We start from the raw sequence: 20,813 nt of genomic DNA, 5'->3' as shown, positions 1-20,813 counted from the left end.
CCGAGGAAGTTTTCTTTGCCCTCTGATTGACCTGCCCTCTTCCTTTTCCAATTGAGGAATAATAGCGAAAAGGACGACCCCTCCAGGAAGATGAGCCTGTGTAGGGGCGTTGCTGAGGTTGTTTTATAGCGGCACTTAGAGATTTTGCTGCCGCTTTGGAGGTCTGTAGCTTCTCCAAACTTTCATCTGCCTTGCTACCGAACAACCTTGAGCCATCAAAGGGCATATTAAGAAGTCTGGATTGCACAACAGGAGCAAACCCAGATTTTCTTAGCCATGCAAATCTGCGTAGCACTGTGCTAGTCGCCATGGACCTGCTGATACTGTCAGCTGTGACCAGTCCTGATTGAAGGCATTCTCCCGAAGCCTCCTTTCCATCCCTTATAATAGCTAGAAAGCCATCACGTTCTTGGCCTTCTGGGATGTGTTCAGCTGCCGCTGACCTACAGTCCCACAGGGTATAAGAGAACCTTGCTAAAGTACAGGTTACATTAGTAGACTTCAAAGCCATACTACCTGATGTAAAGATTTTATGGACCATGCATCCACTTTTTTACCGTCCCTATCTGGAGGGATTGTAGGGTATGCAGCATTTTTTGTGGAAGTAGCTGCCTGTACTACTAAGGTTTCCGGAGATGGATGTTTACTGAGGTATTCTGGATCAGATGTACAAGGTCTATACTTTGCCACAAACTTTCTATTCACAGCTCCTATGGCTTCAGGATGTTACCATGCAGAACTAACCCTTCTTTGTAATGCAATGTGAAAGGGTAAAATGGGGTCTTGTTGGGGTGTTCCAGATAATATATCTGTCATGTCATCATCATGATTGACTGGTGAACTCCTACCCCACCCCATAAATTCTGTAACTCTGCCCATGAGTCTTCTATAACTCGTATCCACTTGTTCTGATGGGTCTGGTTTGTCAAATTCATACTCTGGAGAAGTATCCAGGCCACTTGCTGTTTGCAAACATTCTTGCAAATCTTTAATTCTTGATTGAGGATCAATTAATTCCTCTGGGACAGATCTTGTACCATATCTAACACCAGCAGAGGTTACTTCCTCTTGTTCTGATGAATCTCCTTCATATATGGATGACATGGTCCTGAAAAACACATGTCGACTCTCAGGTTGAAAAACCTTTTCAGGCATTACAGGTCTTTCCTTCAATAGAGGTTTGGACGTCGACGAAAGCGTCGATGGCGCCAAAGTCTTAATCACTTCCTTCGATATCGAAGGAACTTTCGACAATCTCGATGTAATCGTCGAGGAAGCCGTGGAAACCGTTGAAGGAACCTTTGTGGTCTTAGAGCGTGAGGTCGACTTAGCTTCCTTCGAGTGAGTTGTTGACTCGAGACGCTTTGAAGTCTTCGACGGCGTCGATGTCGACTTCGATGCCGTATGATCTTTCGACACCATTTTGTTTCCCTCTGCCTTTGATTTATGCACGAAGGATCTGTCTTACGAGGTGATCGAGAAAAATCTCTTGATGACGTCTTTTTATGAGCCTTTCTTGTTTTGGACCTTCCTCCGTCACCTTTTTCGTGAGCAGGAGCATGGTCTTCTTTAGCTATTTTTGAGGGGTTCTGGGCTGCGTTCTCAAATTTGTTTACCATGGATACTCGAAAGGCTTCCCATTTTCTATGAGAGTCATGTTTGGATGGGTATGTTATAACCTCTTCCGAAGATGTCAAAGAGGATGAAGGAGATCGATGCCGTCTTTTCTTCGCCTTCTTAGAAGACGAAGAAGAAGATTTCCTCGATCTACTTCTCGAGTGTCTTTTACAATGAGATTTCGAAGACTCGTCCGAGTCTTTCTTTTTTAAAGTAGGCTTCGATAAACCCTCCCCCATCGCCAGTTTACCTCTATGCTCTTTTAGGGCTTAGTGGGTCATCGACTGGCACGAACCACAGTCTTCCGTTCGGTGGTCGGGGCCGAGGCCCCATAGACCGTTCTTATGTGGATCCGTCAAAGCCATTTTTTTTCCACATCTTAGGCATTTTTTAAAGCCTGTCTTCAGCGTGGAAGGGTTCGAAGACGACGACATCGCTTTTTGTCATGAAATACTGAAGTGCCGTTTTACTCAATCCGAAGCGAAGCCAACGGAAAAACGGAACTGAGGCCAAAGGGCGCGCTCGGGGCTCTTATTCGAGGGATGACGTCGATACTCGACGGATGCCGCCGAGGGACATCGACGCTGCGGCCTCGAGTGGAGCACCCTCTGCTGGAGAAAGAGAAAAAATGTTCCGAGGCGAAACCTAAAGGTAAGGATATATCTAAGATGAGGAATACATGGGAGGACACAAATTATTCGGAGGTTTATTTATTGGGTATTTATAATGCACCTACACAAAATTGAAGCACAATGCGTTTCTGTAACAGACAAATGCCTGAAGCTCACTTACCCTGTGATACAAGTGATGGCCACAAAGAAAGAGACTTTGTGAGATCTTTGGTATGCAGTGATTTTGTCGAATAGAAAACAACAAAAAACAATGTCTAAACATTTATAATGAAAAAAATACTAAATTGTATTATATATATATATATATATATATATATATATATGGGTGGGGTAAGGAGTTAAAACGGGTGGGGAAAGCTTTGGGAGTATAAACGAAGGCAAACGGGGGTAGGGAGGACCCCTTAAATTTAAAAAGAAAATCAATTTTTTCGTTAAAAATGTTTAGGCATAAATTTTGATCGTTAAAATCACATCTAACCGAGATCCTTGAGGCTTGCCTTATGCAGAGGCTCAAAAAGAAGGCCCATGAGTTTACTTGCAACACAACAATATTTAAATCCCAAAAGCATTTTGACTCCATTCATTAAGGCTTTCACGAAAAACTTTCCACCAAGAAACCTTGTTTTGCTATGTTGTATATGCAGACAGAGAAGCTAAATTGACTTTTAATGACTTAAAGACCAGATCTGGGTCGAACAAGTATAGACGTGCACTATATGCAATGATGAGCAGTCAATTGGGTTAACATTTGGCTTTATACCATATCACAAATCCTTTCCATTTGTAAAGTAACCATGTTTAGTTTACATATAGTTTAGTTTACAGGATTCTTTTTATATTCCCATGCATCTGTTTGGCAGATTAAGGGGTCCAAACTCTGGTGGTCAAGCTGCTAGATTGGTTGCCCGAGGTTGAGGATGTAGGGGGATCAACCCCCGATTTTAAACATTTTGTAAGGGCATGTTGGCTTCATTGGTGGGAAAATGAGTATTCTGAGTAGGTGGGAATACCATGTTTGACGTGTCCACATTGGTACAATTAGGATTATAGTTAAATGCTCCTGGTGCATCCTGTAGATTTACTTTGTTCAAGAGTGGTGCTGAAGGAAAAGTGTATGCAAATATCCCTGACCAACGGATCCACAGTGCGCTCCCGCTTGGACTCTTTCTGCGGGAACCTAGAGGCGTAACTATGGCAATTAAGAGTTTTCTTTTTTTATTGTACATTTAGTTTATTACAAACTTTACTTTACATCAATATCACTCATATTAAACATAACTCAACCCTCACACATCAAAATCTTGTGAAGAAAGTCAATTACTGCACAGACTAACAAAGTATTTCCCAGATAGGATGCCCTGACACCACTCCTCAAAGTCATTTTTTGGTGCACATTTCTCTAGAAACAAACTTCTTTGGGTTTTCAACATTCAATCACCAGCTGTTCTACTGATTCCAGGTCATTTGCACAGAATCCACAATGATTATTTAAAATGTCAGCTTGATGTCTACTTAATAATTCTTTTGTTGGATAGAGATTTAAAAGCAAACGCAGAAATTGATCGCGATGATACCTGCATGGAATCCTCTCCAAATATTTAGCGCTATTGTTCATTAGATCTGGGATATGAAGCCAGGGGAATAATGTGGCAACTTTTGCTCTTCGCTTCTGCGTGTTAATCCAATCGCAGAATATCCATTTTTTATTTGCCACACAAGGATTATTTAATAATGTTTCCATATCAATATCGGCATGAGCCAATTGGACGTGCATTTTTTCACACCATTTCTTTAGTAATCCATCAAATGGCCTTTCGGCTATAGGATGAAAGATCTTATACGGCGGTGCTGGCTTCTTCAAAGATGTTTTCCTCATCATGGCGACTGAGTTCCACAAAACAGTTACGAACTTGGACTGCAGCCCCAGCTCATATCAAATAGCCACAATCAGCACACATCTAGGCAAGCGGAGGACTTTATGCCAAAATTGGCCTTCGAGTACATCCCACACTGATCTACTGATGTTGAGTCCAGCTTCACTAGCAAACGTGATAGTAGCAATCACCTTCTGACAGTAGAACATTAGGACATGTTTCTACATGAATTTTCCAAATTCAGCATGCAGTTTCATTCCTTGAAGCACCAGGCTTTTCATTTTTAATTTCAGGTCTTGAGTCCAGTGCAATTCTCTGATGGATTTGTTAAACAAGATACCTAAATATCGAATTGATTCGATTTTCTCTAGTTGTTCACCAGCAGCATGCCATGCAAAGCGTCTGCCTTTAGACCTGAGATTTGAGCCAAAGGCCATGATTTTCGACTTGGCGACATTTAGCTGCAGCTAGTTGTTCTTCAGATATATCACCAAATTGGTCAGTAGCCTCTGAAGGCCTATTTGTGTAGTGTCCACAACCACCAAATCATTGCCATAAAATGCCCAAGTTATTTGATGTCCATTGATTCTCGGGGGAAAGGAATTGTATTTTGAAAAGGCCGTTGGTTAGTTTGTTATGTACAGCTTAAATAGAGCGGCAAGTGGGCATCCTTGTTTGACACCTTTTTCAGTTGGTATTCTTTCTGTAAGATCACCTTCGGCATTGTCACTACCATCTCAAACTTCTCAGACGCATCTTTCCCTACCTCTCCTTCCCGAACAGACTTGGCGCTGTTATGTCCATTGTAATGTCAAGACTGGACTATGCCAACTCCCTATACCTAGGAGCGCCAGCATACCACTTTAATAAACTACAAAGAGCGCAAAACACTGCTGCTAAACACCTCCTTGCCCAGGGTCCAATAGACCACACCACTCCGGCTTTCCGAACCCTCCACTGGCTCCCAGTCAGATGAAGGACCATGTTCAAGACCCTCTGCATCACTCACTGTGCACTGCACAAGACCAGCCCACTATACCTGCAAGAAAAGTTAAAACCTTTCCTCCCACCACGCACCCTAAGATCAAGCACTGCCCTCCTTTTAGTGATTCGTCCCACCAACTCTGTCAGGATCAGAAGATCCGCATTCTCAACTTTAGCCCCGACTCTGTGGAACTCGCTTCCCCCACATATTCGACACACCCAAGACTATATGACATTCCGCAAAGCACTTACAACATGGCTGTTTCCGTAACACCAACCTCATCCTTAGAAGAGACTGAATTTCCAATCAACCAATGACTAATACACATTGGGACTCCCGACCATGTCGCCAGTGAATATGACCATCAACTCAGCTATTTGACCATTGTATGCCTGAATCCAGAATAATGACCTCATAGATCAAAACTCCTCCCAAATCCCTGTTCAACAACTCGTCTAGTCCTGTGATGTCAATGCGCCCCCGTGTGTCGCTGTGTACCCTGCTCTCGTATTGTCGCTATGTACCCCTCTGTATTGCCCTCCCCTCTAGTCCATGTGATGTATACCCCACTGTGCCCGTGTGTGGCTGTGTAACCTTGTCTCCCTGTTCCCCTGAGAGATAGAGATATATTCTCTCTCTCGCTCTCTCTCTCTCGTGCCCACCCACAAAGAATATGATCATTGTGGATGAACTGTCATATCACACCATATCATATCAATACGCGTACGTTCTACTCTACAAAACTCAGAGTACAGCTATACCCCCTCGATAAATTCGGCCCATCTGCTCACAACACTACCGCATAAATACCTCATCGCTCTAATAATACGCAGCTATATCCCATGACAAACCGGCGTAGCTGCTCACATAAGCGTCCTACAGGCCCAACGCAGCCAGAACCCAGTCTGGGTGTCCACCCACCAGACTGCACACATTCAACCGACATCTCCACCACCACACCTAAAGCTAGGATGCAGCTACCATAATGCTATTACATCAGCTGCACCCATAACTGGTGCACCCACGCACCCTATGACTCTAACCCTCTCTACTGACCTGGACTGCGGTCCCCGAGGGCGTTCAACCAACCAGTGCTTTGAGGTCATACCAATGATATATAGCACTATATTAATGCAAAATAACATAACATTTAACCTGATTCTTATAGACGTATTGGAATGCATTGCTCCAATTGCTTGTAGAAGGTCAGATGGGCAGTTCCACTACTCAAGTTTTTCCCATAGTGTGGCTATATTAACACTGTCAAAAGCCTGGCATACGTCAATAAACGCAAGGAACATTTTTCCCAGCTTTACACATTTAACATCATGAGATTCAATTCTACACCCCTACGCTTTTGTGAAACCAGTTTGTCTGAGGTCCAAAACGGCAGCTTCTTCTGCCCATTTAGACGCGCCTTGCTGTAACATAGAAGCAAACAGATTATCAATCACATCAAGGAGTGCAATCGTACAATCTCCTTTTTTAAAGATCGGTACAACTACCGCTGATTGCCACGATGTTGGAATGGATTTTGTTACAGAGATCTCAAAGAGTGTTGCAATAAAGGTTGCCCATTGCTCGTTGTGCTTTTTTTAAGGCAATGTTGGATAGGCCGTCGGGACCAGCTGCGCCCGAATTCTTGAATTTTGTCCAAGATCTCATCTTTGTCAAAAACAGAAATTCCAGGGTACATTACTAACTATTCCACCATTTACTTCAGCCGCAATGGTGAGTTTGAATACAGCTGAATAGTGCTTGATCCATGCATCATCACTCACAGCGATACTCATTAGCTTTCTGAGATAATGAACCTTCGTTGGTTATGGTTCAAGTAGCTCCGCTATGGTGTGCATAGATTGATTTTAGCATTTCCTCAGCTCGATCTTGGTCACGGATCAATTTAAACGAAATTAACCAATTCCAATATTTTTGGCGATGCTTTTTCACTGCCAACACTGGTTTGGAGTGTCACCAATTCTATTTAGGGCCCTGATGTGTCTTCTCATTTATTTCTTCTCTTCCGCCAGTTTTATATTAAATGGGTATTTGTTTCCTTGGTGGTCAGTTCTCAATCCACTTTTTCTTGTTTTATACTGTGTTAGAAGAGGAACATAGTTTAGAAACCCTGGGTCATATACACACCTTGAGGAGAATTCTTTTGACAAATCCGCGATATTCTTATTCAACCTCAATCGGTAGAGGCTCTGGTTAATTCTCAAATTAAACACATAGCGAACACCTGTTGGTGCCGTATCTGACTGCCAAGTCATATTTACGGCATCGTGACCGCTATGACCATCTGAAAGATCTTTAAGTGTGTGATTATATTTGTGAAATTTCTTGATACCCATATATAGTCAAGAGTGTTATGCGTCCCGTTTCTGTGCCAAGTGTGTCCTGCCAGGATATCACCACTGCTCGGACCATTCAGCATCTCAATTCTTGATGGCCATTTCCCTTTCCCAACATTTGCCACGTGTGTTTGCATGATTAGATTGTGCCGATTTTGTTGGCTTCCTAGCACCATATGAGTCGAACAATGAGAAATTAAAGTCGCCCCACACAAGAATATAAAGATTGTTAAATTCCAGGGTGCACTCATCAATTAGCATCATAACAGATGAGATACATTTCACAGATGCTATCATAGCCGGATTCCAATAGATAATGATGAGAAGGTATTCCATTTTGGTATTCTTTTAGTGGACATACCATAACACGGTTCCTTGAACAAACAAGTTAGGGTTCAAAGACCTTTTTATATTCCATTCTCCATTATTCTTTATCATTGTTAAAAGACAAGAAAATGGCTGACCAATCTTTTTTTCAGCAGCATTGAGAAGAATTGTGTACCCATCGCATATCAGAGAGTCCCATAACCAAGTCTCTTACAAATTATTGAATGACACTTTTTGCTTAACCCAGCCTTTTGGAACAAATGCTTAAAGCCACGAGTGTTCCACGATATTAGGGAACAATCATTTGGAGAGTTGACCATTTTTTGATAATTCTGACTCATTTGACGACACCTCCTCGAATCCTATCTTCTTGTGGCAGAGTCATTATATTTTTCATTTTCATTTATACTCTCATTTCCTTTGAACTTTTCGCTTAATTGATCACGTCTTAGTTCGTGTCTAGTTGATCCACCTTCAAGCGACAATTGTTTTGAATTCGTCTCACGATGGCTAGTTAATTCATATCCAAAAGATAATTAAGTGAATGCAGTTTTCAAGGTGTTCTCAATCAATTGCGAGTGTACTTGTAATATTACCCAGTCGGTTCTGTGCTCGGACACATACTCCACTAGGTCGATGTCTTTGAAGTTTATTGTTCTTAATGATGGCACACAGTGCAACAGTTTCATTATATTATGCCTGTTTAAGTTCACTTGTTTTTTCCCCCCAGGCGATGTTTTCCAGTTGGAGTTTTCTCGATGACTACTATTTGTCAGCTCTAGAGCCACGGTCTTTAACAGGCCTTTTACTTAGCCTTTGCGCTTGAGTAGAAGTACATTTTGGGATTAGCTTCGACAAAGGTACGTTCCCAGAACTTTCAACTTGGTCCCTCTTTACTTTCCTAAGCTTTGATCCAGAGATCACACTATTGTGTGTTTTTCTGGCACGGTTACTGGTTTCTCTCACCATCTTAGGTTTAGAAGTGAGAGCGTCATCCTCTTGGACCTTCCTCCGCTTGAGCGGAGAAACTAAGCAAGTAAATGATCTCACAACATGCACAGCGGCATTGTTGTACATTTTACATCGCCTAAGCTCCACCACATCGAGCCGCCCACTTGTTATTGCATCGGTCGTAGGTCGAATATTCACATGCTATGGAGACTCCACTACAGAATTATTGCACTCCTCCTCAATTGAATCTGTTGAAACGTTAACCAAGTCAACAGTCGTATTTGAATCACTACTAACAGACATTGGTTTACACCTTTCGTCTTTTTTGGATTGTTAGTCGCTTCGGAAGAGACCGACTGAAGTCTATTGCGCCGGGGCCTGCTTGACAACAGTCTTCTGTTTGATCTGTATTTTCTCCTGCTCTAACAGGGCGGCCGGCGGCGGAGTAGTCAAGTTCCTAATGAACATCTTCCAGCTGTTGGTTTACATTCTCTTACCGATGGCTTTCTTGCCATTTTTGTTTTTTATTGAGACATTGCTAGAGGTACGAGCCGTCTTAGTGGTCACACTCGAAGAAGGATGCTTTATAGGTTTAGAAAAGATTTCAAATGTTAAGGTATCTTTTGGAGCCTTTGAACACCGACTCAAGCATCTGAGCCTCTTCGATAAGATTTAATCTGCTCATAGTAACCTGTTTGGCTCCATTTGTGCCAGAAACAAAAGCGCTTGCAATTGGATTTTCAACAATCGACTCCTTATGTGGCACATCAGTGTCATTTGACTTTCCAGTGTTTCCTCCAACACTTTGAGACTCGGCCTGTGTCGTCACCAATCTTTTGGGTTGGTTAGAGACTCATTCATTAGGTGCAAAGTGGCCGGAGGCGTATCAGTACCCAATATCTCCACTTGAGCCCCGTTTGCAGGAAAGGCCTCACTAATGCCAGCAGACAGAGAACTTCTGCCAGCATCACAGGCGGCTACTTCCTTGGTCGTACAATAACGACCTTGTTTTTCAACGTTTGGAGTCATTTTATGAAAACGAGGCTGCATCCATTTTGATATTCAATCACAGACTCAATTTTACCTACCCTCTCGTGTCTAGCACAGTCACTTATCCTGTTGTGCCACTTTGTTGAGGTTTCAGCTTCATTGTCAAGCCTCCTTTGCATTTGATCTGTGAAAATGTCTTGGGAACTAAGCTTTGAATTTATCATGGCTAGCAAAGAACCCTGGTCTTTTAAGGTATTGTTCAGTGATTCGTACAATTTTACAAAAGGCACCATCGCAATAGTTGTAGCTGCCAGCACATTGTTATGTATCTGTAAACCTGCAACCACGGAAAGTTGGCCTTTATTGTTCTACTGTATGTCGTCTGCTTCGTTAACTGGTGTGGCCGTCGACTGATTTAAATAATTCTTACGCGCAGAGTGTACATGGCTGGATTGTACATTATTGCCATTGCAGAGGTAAGGATCTTCGTTCACCAATCTTTTTGAAATGGAGATCGGTTTAACGCACTGTGGAGTGCTTGTCCGCACTTTTGTGATGCCATTCCCTACAGGCCTCACGTCATGCAATACAAAATAATATAACTTGTTTCCTTTTTGGTGCAGCAAGGAACCACTAGATGTGGCAACACCATTTTCCAGAGCTGAACCAATTTCACTGCTTGCATTTAACCCAGCCAACTCATGATAGTTACCAACCATGGTCGTTGAATTCAGAGGATATTCCGGTTCCCCCCTTATTCAGTGGGGTTTTAAGGACTTGCCTAGTATCTGACCAAATGTGCGAAAACCTCATAATTGACACTCACTGATGTCTTGCTCCTTTGTGGCCCATTAGTCACAAGCATTAGCCCAGGGGGATAAATGTCATTGTCCTCGGCTTGTTTCAAATTAAAATTGACAATTTTGTTCATTTGAATTTTTCCTTGCATGGTCTGACTAGTTTATGGAATGGGACCAAGGGCTATAATGTATGCCCTCAGACTTAAGTGGAGAGCCTTTGATTTTCTCTTGCTGACATTGACGTTACAACCCACTTCATCAGTCACCATGACGGTCGCTGTTGGAGAGTCAGGGACTCTCGATATATTCGCAATGCCCGCGGTAACTTCGGAAGATTCTTTGTTTAATTGCATTGCCGTCATTATCCAACAGCTCATCGTGTTTTTCATTATTAGCGTCATAAAGGACAGCCTCTAGCATTTCCACATCGGTTACATCAAAATTCAAGTTCACGTCTTCGTTCTTCGCAATATTGGACACGTTTTAGTTTTCTTTCCGAGGGGCCTTCAATGTGTCCAGTATGTCCGCCATGGAAGGTCGATGTGAGACCGCTTGGTCAGTGGACAAAAGAAAAAAAAAAACTCTCTGGCACGACAGCAACAGGAGCAAAATGCGGTGCCGCGGTAGATGTGGGAAACGCAGGTGTGGCGGTGAACACTTCATTCTCCTGACTGGCAGCGCCTCAGTCAAGCGTGCATCAATCAAGCCCTTGACCAAATCAACCCCTCTTCACTCAGAGTTGGAGCGGCAGCATAACAACTTCTCCCACGTTAAACGCCCTGTCTCCGGCATTTCTCCTAATTCACACGTTTATCACTTGACACGCAGCTGCTCGTATGTAGAGCCAATTTCAAACGTGGCTCACTGTGTATCACCTTTGATAGCACAATGTTTTCAGGCACAGCACGGCTCAACTACTGCTACAATCTCAGCTTTTTCCACGTTCTCTTCCAGTCTCCAAGAGCGGCGACAGCAAGGCAAAGCTTGAGGAATGAACCTCTCAGCGTCGAGCCGCACTTTCTGAAACCTCTGAAAAAAACACGGCTGCATCCGACACTCATCCATTCTTTTGTAGCAAACAGGTCTATGTTTGGTTGCCCCCAATGTGTGACAATGTGTACAATGTCTGAAAGTAAGTCCCACTCATGTTTGGAGGGTTGATTTGTGTGTCTGCTAAGCAGTTGTGTTCTCCTGGTATAGGTTACGATTGTAGATCTATTCCTCTTTGGATGCTCCATTTGCGAATCCTCTCTGCTGGTGTTGTGTGGCGGGTCAGAAGGAGGAGTTGGATACATGGTGCACATGGTGAAACTTTCATTTAAATAATACAAGAACATGTCTTACTCGCCCTACTCCTATTGGGGATGGTCCCATCCTAATCAAATTAAAGTAGGGTGCTCGGTCTTCTATCATAAAGAGTCAAAAATGAAATGTCCACACTCAAAGCTACTTCTAACTGACCCTACCACTAAATGTAATAGCTAAAGATTGGCCGTTTATTTCATCTCTGGCATGTTCCATTTGGCCTGATGTCTTGAGATCTCACTCCAATGATCTCTCCACAAGAAAGGTGTGGGGTATCTTTGTGTTTCAAAACAAGTCAATAAGTAATATTGGTTCAAACGCTCTTAACGTTCCATGTGCTCATGTAGCTCATAGTACACATTTCCTGGAATTTGCCATGCTTCTTGAGGACCTTACTATACGTCAGACTATACTACTTTTAACAGATTCTTTTATGATTCTTATTCTTGCTTTCAGTTTTGCTGTGTCCTTATGAGGTTTACCTCCGTTAGGACATTGCTCTTCCTTTTCACTATAGTGGTTACAGTACCCCTGGGGCCTCTCCACCGGTTTAATCTTTTCTTGATCTTGTCTATTGCTGTACTTGAACCAAAATGTCTTTCTAGAATGTACCAATGTTCGGCAAATGGGGCAACATCCTGGGTGCCTCCCAGTACACACACTTGTGGTTTCTCAGTGTCTGACATTCATGCTTACATTTCGTTTCATAGTCAAATAGTCTCGGTTACCTCCCCCTTTTGCTTTGCCTCGTACCTTTATTCCAGGTGGTTTAATTCCTGGGGTCTGGCATTGAGACCGAGCGGATTCACTCTGGTTCTGCGGCCGTCTACCTGACTCCATAGAGGAGTTGGCTTTGGCATCGTTTGTCAAGTTACAGGACCACCACGGACTGCCCGTGGTCACGCCACCACAAAGGACGGTGACCTGGACTCAGTCCTGCCAGCGGGTTCACCTTGGCTAGCAACACCGGTCCTCTGGCGTTCCTAGCCAGCATTTTCTCCTTTGCTGCTAACCACCCCTCCAATGCGTAAGAAAATCAGAGGGCTTACCCTGCGTATGGCTCTCTCTCAATCAAGGTGTCTCAGTTACATGTTTGTTGTTAGCAAAGATTTCTCTTTACAGCACCTTTCCCTCCATTTTCATGGACCACCAAACGTTTTGCTTTTTATTTTTGAATCTAACCTGCTCTTTTTACAGTGCAGTGTAGCCTTCAGCTTCATTACACTGGCTTATGCTCATTTGTCATGGCGAAACTGACCTGTCTGTAAGGCTGTCAGTACTGGGAAACCTTGTTTCCCTAGTCTTGTTACTTTGTTGCCACTTTTGGTAACGTTTTATCATTGTACTATGCAGTACAATGGGGCACACTTTCTGTTTTACCCTAGACTAATATTCTGAGGCTTGTTGGTTACTTTACGTGCGTCTAAGGGACAAGCTGGTGGCAGCAGTTACTTTCTGCAATTTTGTTGTTGTTGTGTATTTTACTTTAGCCTTACTGCGTTTACCGTGTTTGGCTACCTGCTGTGGCTAGTGTCCAAACATGGCCATGCCCCATTAATTTTAATTTGTCCATTGACCCCAAGTATCCTGTCGAGCTGCAAGACTTGCAAGGAGACTGTGAACCCGTTGGAAGAAGGCCTGGTGACCAACTTCGGCTGCTGTCCTGGAAGAGCCCCGTCTTGTTGAAAATCTCCAGCAGTCCTGCGAATGAGCTGCAACCTTTGGAGTAGAGGGAACATCCATTTTTGACGTCAGATCAGAGTCCTGCGAAGAAGAGCCTTTGGAAGTGCCCCTGGATCACCCTGTGGCTGGCCAGCTCAGAGTTTGGGCTCCCATGCTGCAGACGTCACAGTTTCACGCCAAGGCCTGGAACTTGAGGGGTGGGGGGCAACATCGCCAGCTTGTCCTACAAGACTCACCTCTGTCAAATTTCGTGGTTCCAGAATCAAAGGGACTCGAAATAGGAGGCGAAGTCTGAACGCAGCAAGTGTGTCCTCCTGCGGTGCTTTGGTGGTGGTCATCCAAAACTGCTTTCCTGCATCCAGACCCGTGCTGAGAGGGGTACTGCATAGAGTTCTTCTGCATTCTCCAACCTGAAGACCTTGCACAAGCATTTGTCTGTGGCCGAAGAAGGGCTCGAACCTGCAGTCCCTAGCCATCAAGGGCTGAAGCTGACTGCGGGTTAAGCGACCTTGGAACCTCTTCAGTAGACCTGCCAACTCCTAAGAAGAATCCGAGTATGGAGGGTGAGTTGTAACAGTACTTACCTGAACCCCTATGTCCCCTTTTAAAAGTTTGATAACTTTTCGAAACTTTGACAACAGTTTGGCTTTGCCATTGCTTGCTTGCGCAAGCACTCCGAAGGTTTAGGACACTTGCTAGTTAGAAAAACCTGTCTCTACCACCTGGAACTCTTCATTGGACCCCAGAAGCACTACACTGTTTATTCCAGTCTCACAAAACTGTATGGAACGTTGGTGAACTTTTGGGCACAAGGCCCCATACATCTTAGGGATGGACCTTTAAAGTTAGTGTTGCATCTCTGTGGACCTGCAGTGCTGCATACTAATACTTGCCTTCCTTTTGAGGGCTTATGTATTTTGCCCTACTCCAGTGAGTGTATATATGTATCTTTAATTTAGGGTTGTGTGATAATATTACATGCTAGTAGTCATTTTTCATTGTGTTGTATGGCCATGAATAACATAACAGATTGTCTAAGTGTGTTCTGTGACTTTTCACTGTGCGCTCGTTGGGGACCCCTTAAAAGCGCACCACCTCTTGAGACTTAGCCAAGACCACTTGTCCCCCTACTTTGAGTTGTCCCGGTAACTAAACTAGGTTGGTTTTCTATGCATCTGTCCACCAGGCCAGAGTATAGAAAATCAGTGCTAAAATAGGTCAGAGTGCAAATGGGCATTCCTTTTTCCTTCAGACTTGTTTGTTGATCCAGCATTACCTCAAGTCAATTGAAAGGAGGATGTTTGACTTGGTATGGAAGACAATCACACATAAGCAGATATTGTTGCTGGTATAGGGAGCTCCTCATGGGAATTTGAGTCCTTGTCCTCTAAAGAGGAGTCACTTCCAGTGAAGTCTCACTTGCCCATACCTCTAGGCAGGCTCACCTCCCTAGCCTCAAAGGGGATGGCTCCCACCTGGGGAGGTGAGACTAATACTCTCGATTCGTCACAGTGGACAGATTTAGGGAGTGAATCCCACCCTGTTCGTTGATGTAAAACATAGCGATTGAGCAATTTTTTATAATAAGTACATTCTTCCCTGTTAAGTGATGCTGGCAACCTTGTAGTGCTTTGTAAACTGCTAACAATTCAAATCTCTGTAATCCCTGCGCTGCACATAATGTCGACAATTAAATTGCTGACTCCCTTTGTGGTGCAGCAATCACATAGATCACTGTGCCCTGAATCCCCCGCAACTGCCTCCCCCCCCCCTACCCACTTACCTTTTTGGCGGCAAGTGGGTCTGAACTGGTGTTGCTGGGTCCTTTTTTCTTCGGGGGACACCCACACAACCGGGGGGAGGGGGATCAGCATTTTATTACTGCGCAAAGGCGCGGTACTGAAAGAGTTGCAATTTTCGGGGCGTCATTTTAGTAATATTCCAACAATTCCATTCCAGAACATGTGTTTTTTTAGCAAGTATCTGGCAGGAAAAAAAAGGGCTCCCCATCCTGAGAGTGATGCATCTGGTGTTTATTGTGATGCATGTTTTGGCAAAAGCTTTCCCTTGTAACATGTTCTCTTTTTCTACCATTGAGGTGCTAACACCACTAGTTGCGAAAATCTACACTAGATCTCCCCAATAGCCCGTCACCTGCAACCATTGTTTCGCTAACCACTGTTGGACTGGACGCATATGTAGCCTTGCATGTGGCACAATGAAGATGCATGGTGCCATCATACCGAGAAGTCACATTACTTTCCTGACTGTTACCTGATGACCGACTGTATAACAAGGGATCCACTTCAGTATGTTTAGGACCCATTTTGTTGGAGGGCAGGAACAGAGTAACTTGCATGAATAACTGCTCCTATGTATTGATTTTGTTGACCGGCTATTAGGCTTGATTTCTTTTCAATGGCAGAGAAACCCAGTTGATGTAGATTTATTTTCTGCTTATTTTGTTGACATGTTTCCGGTGTTTCTATTGTTATCAGCCAGTTGTCCAGATAAGGGTACACTAGGATAGCCCTCTGTGCAGATGTGCTGCGACTACCGCTAGTACCTTTGTGAAAACCCGAGAGACTAATGCAATTCTAAAGGGAAGCACCTTGAATAGGTAGTGTGCCGACCTCCTTTGAACCTTCGATATGCTGGCAGCAGTGAAATATGAAAGTATGCATCTTTCATGTCTAGTGTTGCCATCAAGTCTCCCTTTTTGAGCAATGGGATGCCTTCCTATAATGTCACGCTGAACCTTTGTCGTTTGACATAAGTGTTTGCTGGTACGAGGTTTGGTTTTGTCTTTCTTTGGAACAAGGAAGTATACAAAATAAAGACCACTGTTTACCTCTGATGGTGGAAAGAGTTCCATGGCTCTTTTCTCCAGTAAAAGTATCTACTTCGGCTTGAAGAATCCATTGATGGTCTAACAGTATCTTCTTGTGTCTTGGTGGGTGATTGCCTGGTATTTCTTGGAAATCTAAGCAATACTACTGTTTTACTGGTGATAACCACCCACTTGTCTGATGTGAACCCCTTTCATATGCAAGTGAAGCTATAATGCTACCCCTACTGGGGTGGTATGGGAGGGGACCTGAAATTGGGAGTCAGTGTTTGGCAGAACCTCAAGTTACTTGGCCTCTGGCCCTGCTCCGACCCCTTGTAAATTGTCTGTGAAATGAGGATTGAGACATGAATAATTGTCCCTGATTGGTATACGAGCGGGAGCCTGAACCGGAGGTACTGTCTGATCGGCCTGAGGATTCAGGGTAGCTTTGATTACTAAAGCCACATAGGTTAGAAAAGGAACCTCTTTGTTGAAAAGGCTTACTTGAAATGTGTGCCAATGTTTTAAGAGTTTGTTGCTCTTTTTTGCATTTTCGAGAGCATAGTCTATCGTTTTACCGAATAAGACATGGCCTTCCAGGGCATGTTTAGCAGTGTGGCCATAGTTTCTGGTCTAAACCCAGAATTTCTTAGCAACGCATGTCTTTGAATGAGGGTGCCCCTCTACAACCATTCTACCAGTGGTTTCTGCAGCATCAAGAGTGTTATTGATGATGGTGTTAGCAGTTTGTCCTTTGTTAAGTATTAAGTATAAGGGGCTCATGGACACCATTAACAAGGTCTTCCACATGATCCGATTGTGTGCTATTAACCTTGCAATATGAGCTGTATTATTGGCAATATGCATTTGAAAAATGGCAGACGTTGCTGCCTTTGTCCTTCGGTTATACATCTTTGTCCTTATTAGGAAGTGCCTCGAATGTGGCTAAGGGAGTCCCAGCTCCCTTACAGGTAGTAGTAACTAAGAGAATCAGGTTTGGGAAAACCTTTGATAAACAGGAGGGTCTGTAGGTTTTGGCTTAAAACACTTCTCAATGCATGGATTAACGGCTGTGGTTAGAGCCGTTGTAGAGAGGGATGGTATTAATCTCATCTTGACTGCAATAACAAGACATATTGACCTATTCGCTTGTTCTCGTTGAGAATGTCATCTAAGAATTCAATGTCCTCTTCAGACTCATGGGTGTAGATTTTGGAGAAAAAAAAATAAAAATCAGTCACCTTTTTAAGATTATACAATATCTGATCATCAATTAGTGATGAAGATATCAGATCCAAGCACCATTAGGAGTGGCTTGCGGTGTGAAAACCACCTCTTCCTCCTTGCTTTCCTGTGCAGGTTTCTTTTTCATAAGAGTATCCACTAAAGGGGAAGTGCTACCTGTGAACCGTGACTATCTGCGTCAAAATAGTCTGTTTTATTGCGTTTGATTTAAGTTTATGGCTTTTCTAAGTTTATCATCAGGCACAGGTCAAACCTTGCGGAGAAGAATCTAAAGTTAATAACAATTAAGTACATTTGTTTAGGTGAGCACAGTGAATGCACAAAGTACTGCCTACATTCAATTGGAGTTAGGCCACTCTCAGGCCACCCTCACTCTTTTACAAAGCATGAGTAAGTATTTGAGTGAAGCCAATGTACTTTTAGGGTAAAAATACTTCATTGTGGCTTAGGCGCCATAGAATACCAATCAGATCCAACAAAAATACTCGCTGGCGATATTTGCGATCATAACAATGGGCGCTGCACGGAACGGTGTGATGACATCATCGCGGTAATGAACGAGGTGACGTCATGCACATCAATATAAGGGGGCAACAATTTTAGAACGCCGATTCCCCACGTGGATCAGCCTTCTGGAATCTGCTGAAGCTGGGCAATCTCACCCAGTCTTTCGCTGCAATTTAGGTATTTGAACCTATATAAGCAACTATGCAACAGTTTATTAGAAAACACTACACAAGAAAAGACTAAATTATATGCACATATATATATTTTTAAGATATCATTCCCAATTTGACAAATGAAGAGGAACAACAATAATATTAAGGCAACATTATCAGAAGGGTGAGTAACGGCTACCGCTGGGTTTTGTGCGAATTATCAAATAACAAACAAACATAAACAGGCAAGTATTTGAACTATTGGCTGATGTCAATACAAAACATGGCATCTTGGTATACAATGCGATTTTACCCTACACATTATTAATGTTTGTCAAAATCATTGGTTTTTGTTGTATATCCATATGCATTTACAAAATCATTAGAGCAATACAATATATAACCTCATGACGATCCACAAAAGTTGTGGTCAAACATGTTGAGGTTGAACCTTTTTTTGAACTAAGAAAATAGCACAAGTAATTTTGGATCTCATTGAAAGTGAAAAAATGAACGCATTGAATCAAAAATACTGTACAATTTGGACCCTATTGAAGGTAATTTTTTCAATTGAAGAGAAACCATTTTTGCAAGTGTGAAGTTGAACACTTTTGAACCCTATAAATTGTAAAAATCTGGACTCTATTGAAACATATACATTTTTAATCTGGAGCGTATAGCAAGTGAGATCAAAATAAAAACAAATCCAAACACCCTTCAGGATTTCCAGTGTTTTGGAATTATTAAATTTAATATTTGCTTTAAACTGAACACAGCCGAGCACAGACGCATTACCCCCTTACCAAGTGTTTTATGTTTATGTGCAGACTCAGCGTGTGTGATGTCTTGTGAACAAGCATCAAGCGGAGCACAATTTGGCACAGACGTTTTTGGAACCGCTGAGGATACGTGTTCCACAGAAGCGTTTGTGCCTCTCGACAAATGCGTCGAAGTGATGGAAGTGGGCGATGTGTGCTTTTGTGAAGTAGCATGCTTCCGTTTACTTGGCGTTGGCGTGCTGAATCGACCCTATGCAGGTGTTTATATGTTGGGCCTTGTGGCGATAACACTTTAATGCCGGTCATTTTGAGATGGGGAGGACTGGCACCTGAGAGACTCCAGTTTCCCTATCAGACGTCTACTCGGCATCACGAATTAAGCCAGGACTGTCCTGCTCAACTCGTCAGTCATTCCTCTTTGCCTGTGAGGTATTCCGTTGGCTCCCTCAAGCTTGCATCGCATAGGCGGTCCAGCATTTTGCTTGTTGATCCCTAAGCGTCTTCAGTTTGAAGAGCTTACATTCTTGACATTTTGCCTGCTGGTGGTGTCCAGGAAGAAAATGGTTACCCGAAATTTGTAACCTTCCAGGGAAACCTACTGTGACATGTGGGACAACATTTAAAAAGAGTTTGTTTCTCCATGGTAAACGCTGGTTAACAGTGAGACAATATATATGAGGGAAATGTATGGAGACATTATCCTTTAATGTGTAAAGTGTTCTCCCCCACCCACTCTCCCTACTGTGTAGGCCAAAACTGCAAGGGTTGCAGCTGTTGTGCGCCGATCCTCTCAAACCTTCGAGAGACGCAACGCTGTCTTCAAAATATGGCAGTTACTGTCAAGTGGTTTCGCCGAAGAAGGCAATAAGAAATATTTTGGTTTTAAATGTATTTTCTAAATTGTACAGTGTTACATACCAACCAATACATTAGAGTCACATAGACTAGCACATCGTTACAGTCCATTACGTTGTATCACAGAACAATGAAGGAAAACCTAACCAATCACATAGGGTACCAGCTGAGCCCAAGTTTCATATAATGACAAAGCCCATATCACATACATAATGGCCTGTACCCTCCTGACACAAACCGTGGCAAAAAGTGTCAATGAAACGCAACAACTGACAATATGAGAATGGCTTCCACCCATCCCGCCACCCCCCGGGCACCATTACGTTGGGGTACATTATCCGGTAAAAATGGAGTACGGGCCCATAGATAGTCACCATGCATCATCTGATAACAGATGAGTAAGTCACTGCCAACTACATGAAAGTCTGCAAACTCGGAGCACAACCACACAAATCAATGTCAATGTTCACATGTTACTTTTTAATTAGCCCAACCCCTATAGCATCAGGAGCATATGATACTATTAAGGTAAGACCTGAATCGGACCCAGTTATGTTTAGGACGGGAGGCAGTGACCACTAGCTCTCTAAGTATCTTCCTGTGTACTACACCAGATGAGATCCTTTAGCTAGTCATTCACCACAGGGGCCTGCAGCAACCACAATTGTATAACCACACATCTCCTGGCCATTAGGAGTGCTATACTGTGGAGTCTGCGGTCAATTTTCTGGGTCTCAAGTGAGACCTAAGAGAGAGATTTCTGGGCTTAGAGTGACGTTATTGCCCAGAAACCCTCTAGGGGTTTTCTGAACATTTTGCCAAAATGAGGTCACTCCACCAGACACCCAGACCAGATGCACAAAGTCGACATCTTGCGCTTTAATAGAGGGCAGGAACCTATGGAGGTTGGGTCACATTTTTTATTTT

The 20,813-nt window shown here is 43.2% G+C and overlaps 1 protein-coding gene across 5 annotated transcripts in view; it reads right to left on the bottom strand.

Annotated features, from left to right (window-relative positions):
• GON4L (gon-4 like) overlaps nt 1-20,813 on the bottom strand; it is a 2,357,623-nt gene that overhangs the window by 1,025,893 nt on the left and 1,310,917 nt on the right. The window lies entirely within an intron of this gene.

This window comes from Ambystoma mexicanum, chromosome 1p (genome assembly GCF_040938575.1).
Source record: "Ambystoma mexicanum isolate Mex_15411 chromosome 1p, UKY_AmexF1_1, whole genome shotgun sequence".
NCBI lineage: Eukaryota > Metazoa > Chordata > Amphibia > Caudata > Ambystomatidae > Ambystoma > Ambystoma mexicanum.
The sequence above is the reverse complement of the archived record's forward strand: the minus strand, read 5'-3'. Positions and strand labels throughout refer to the sequence as shown.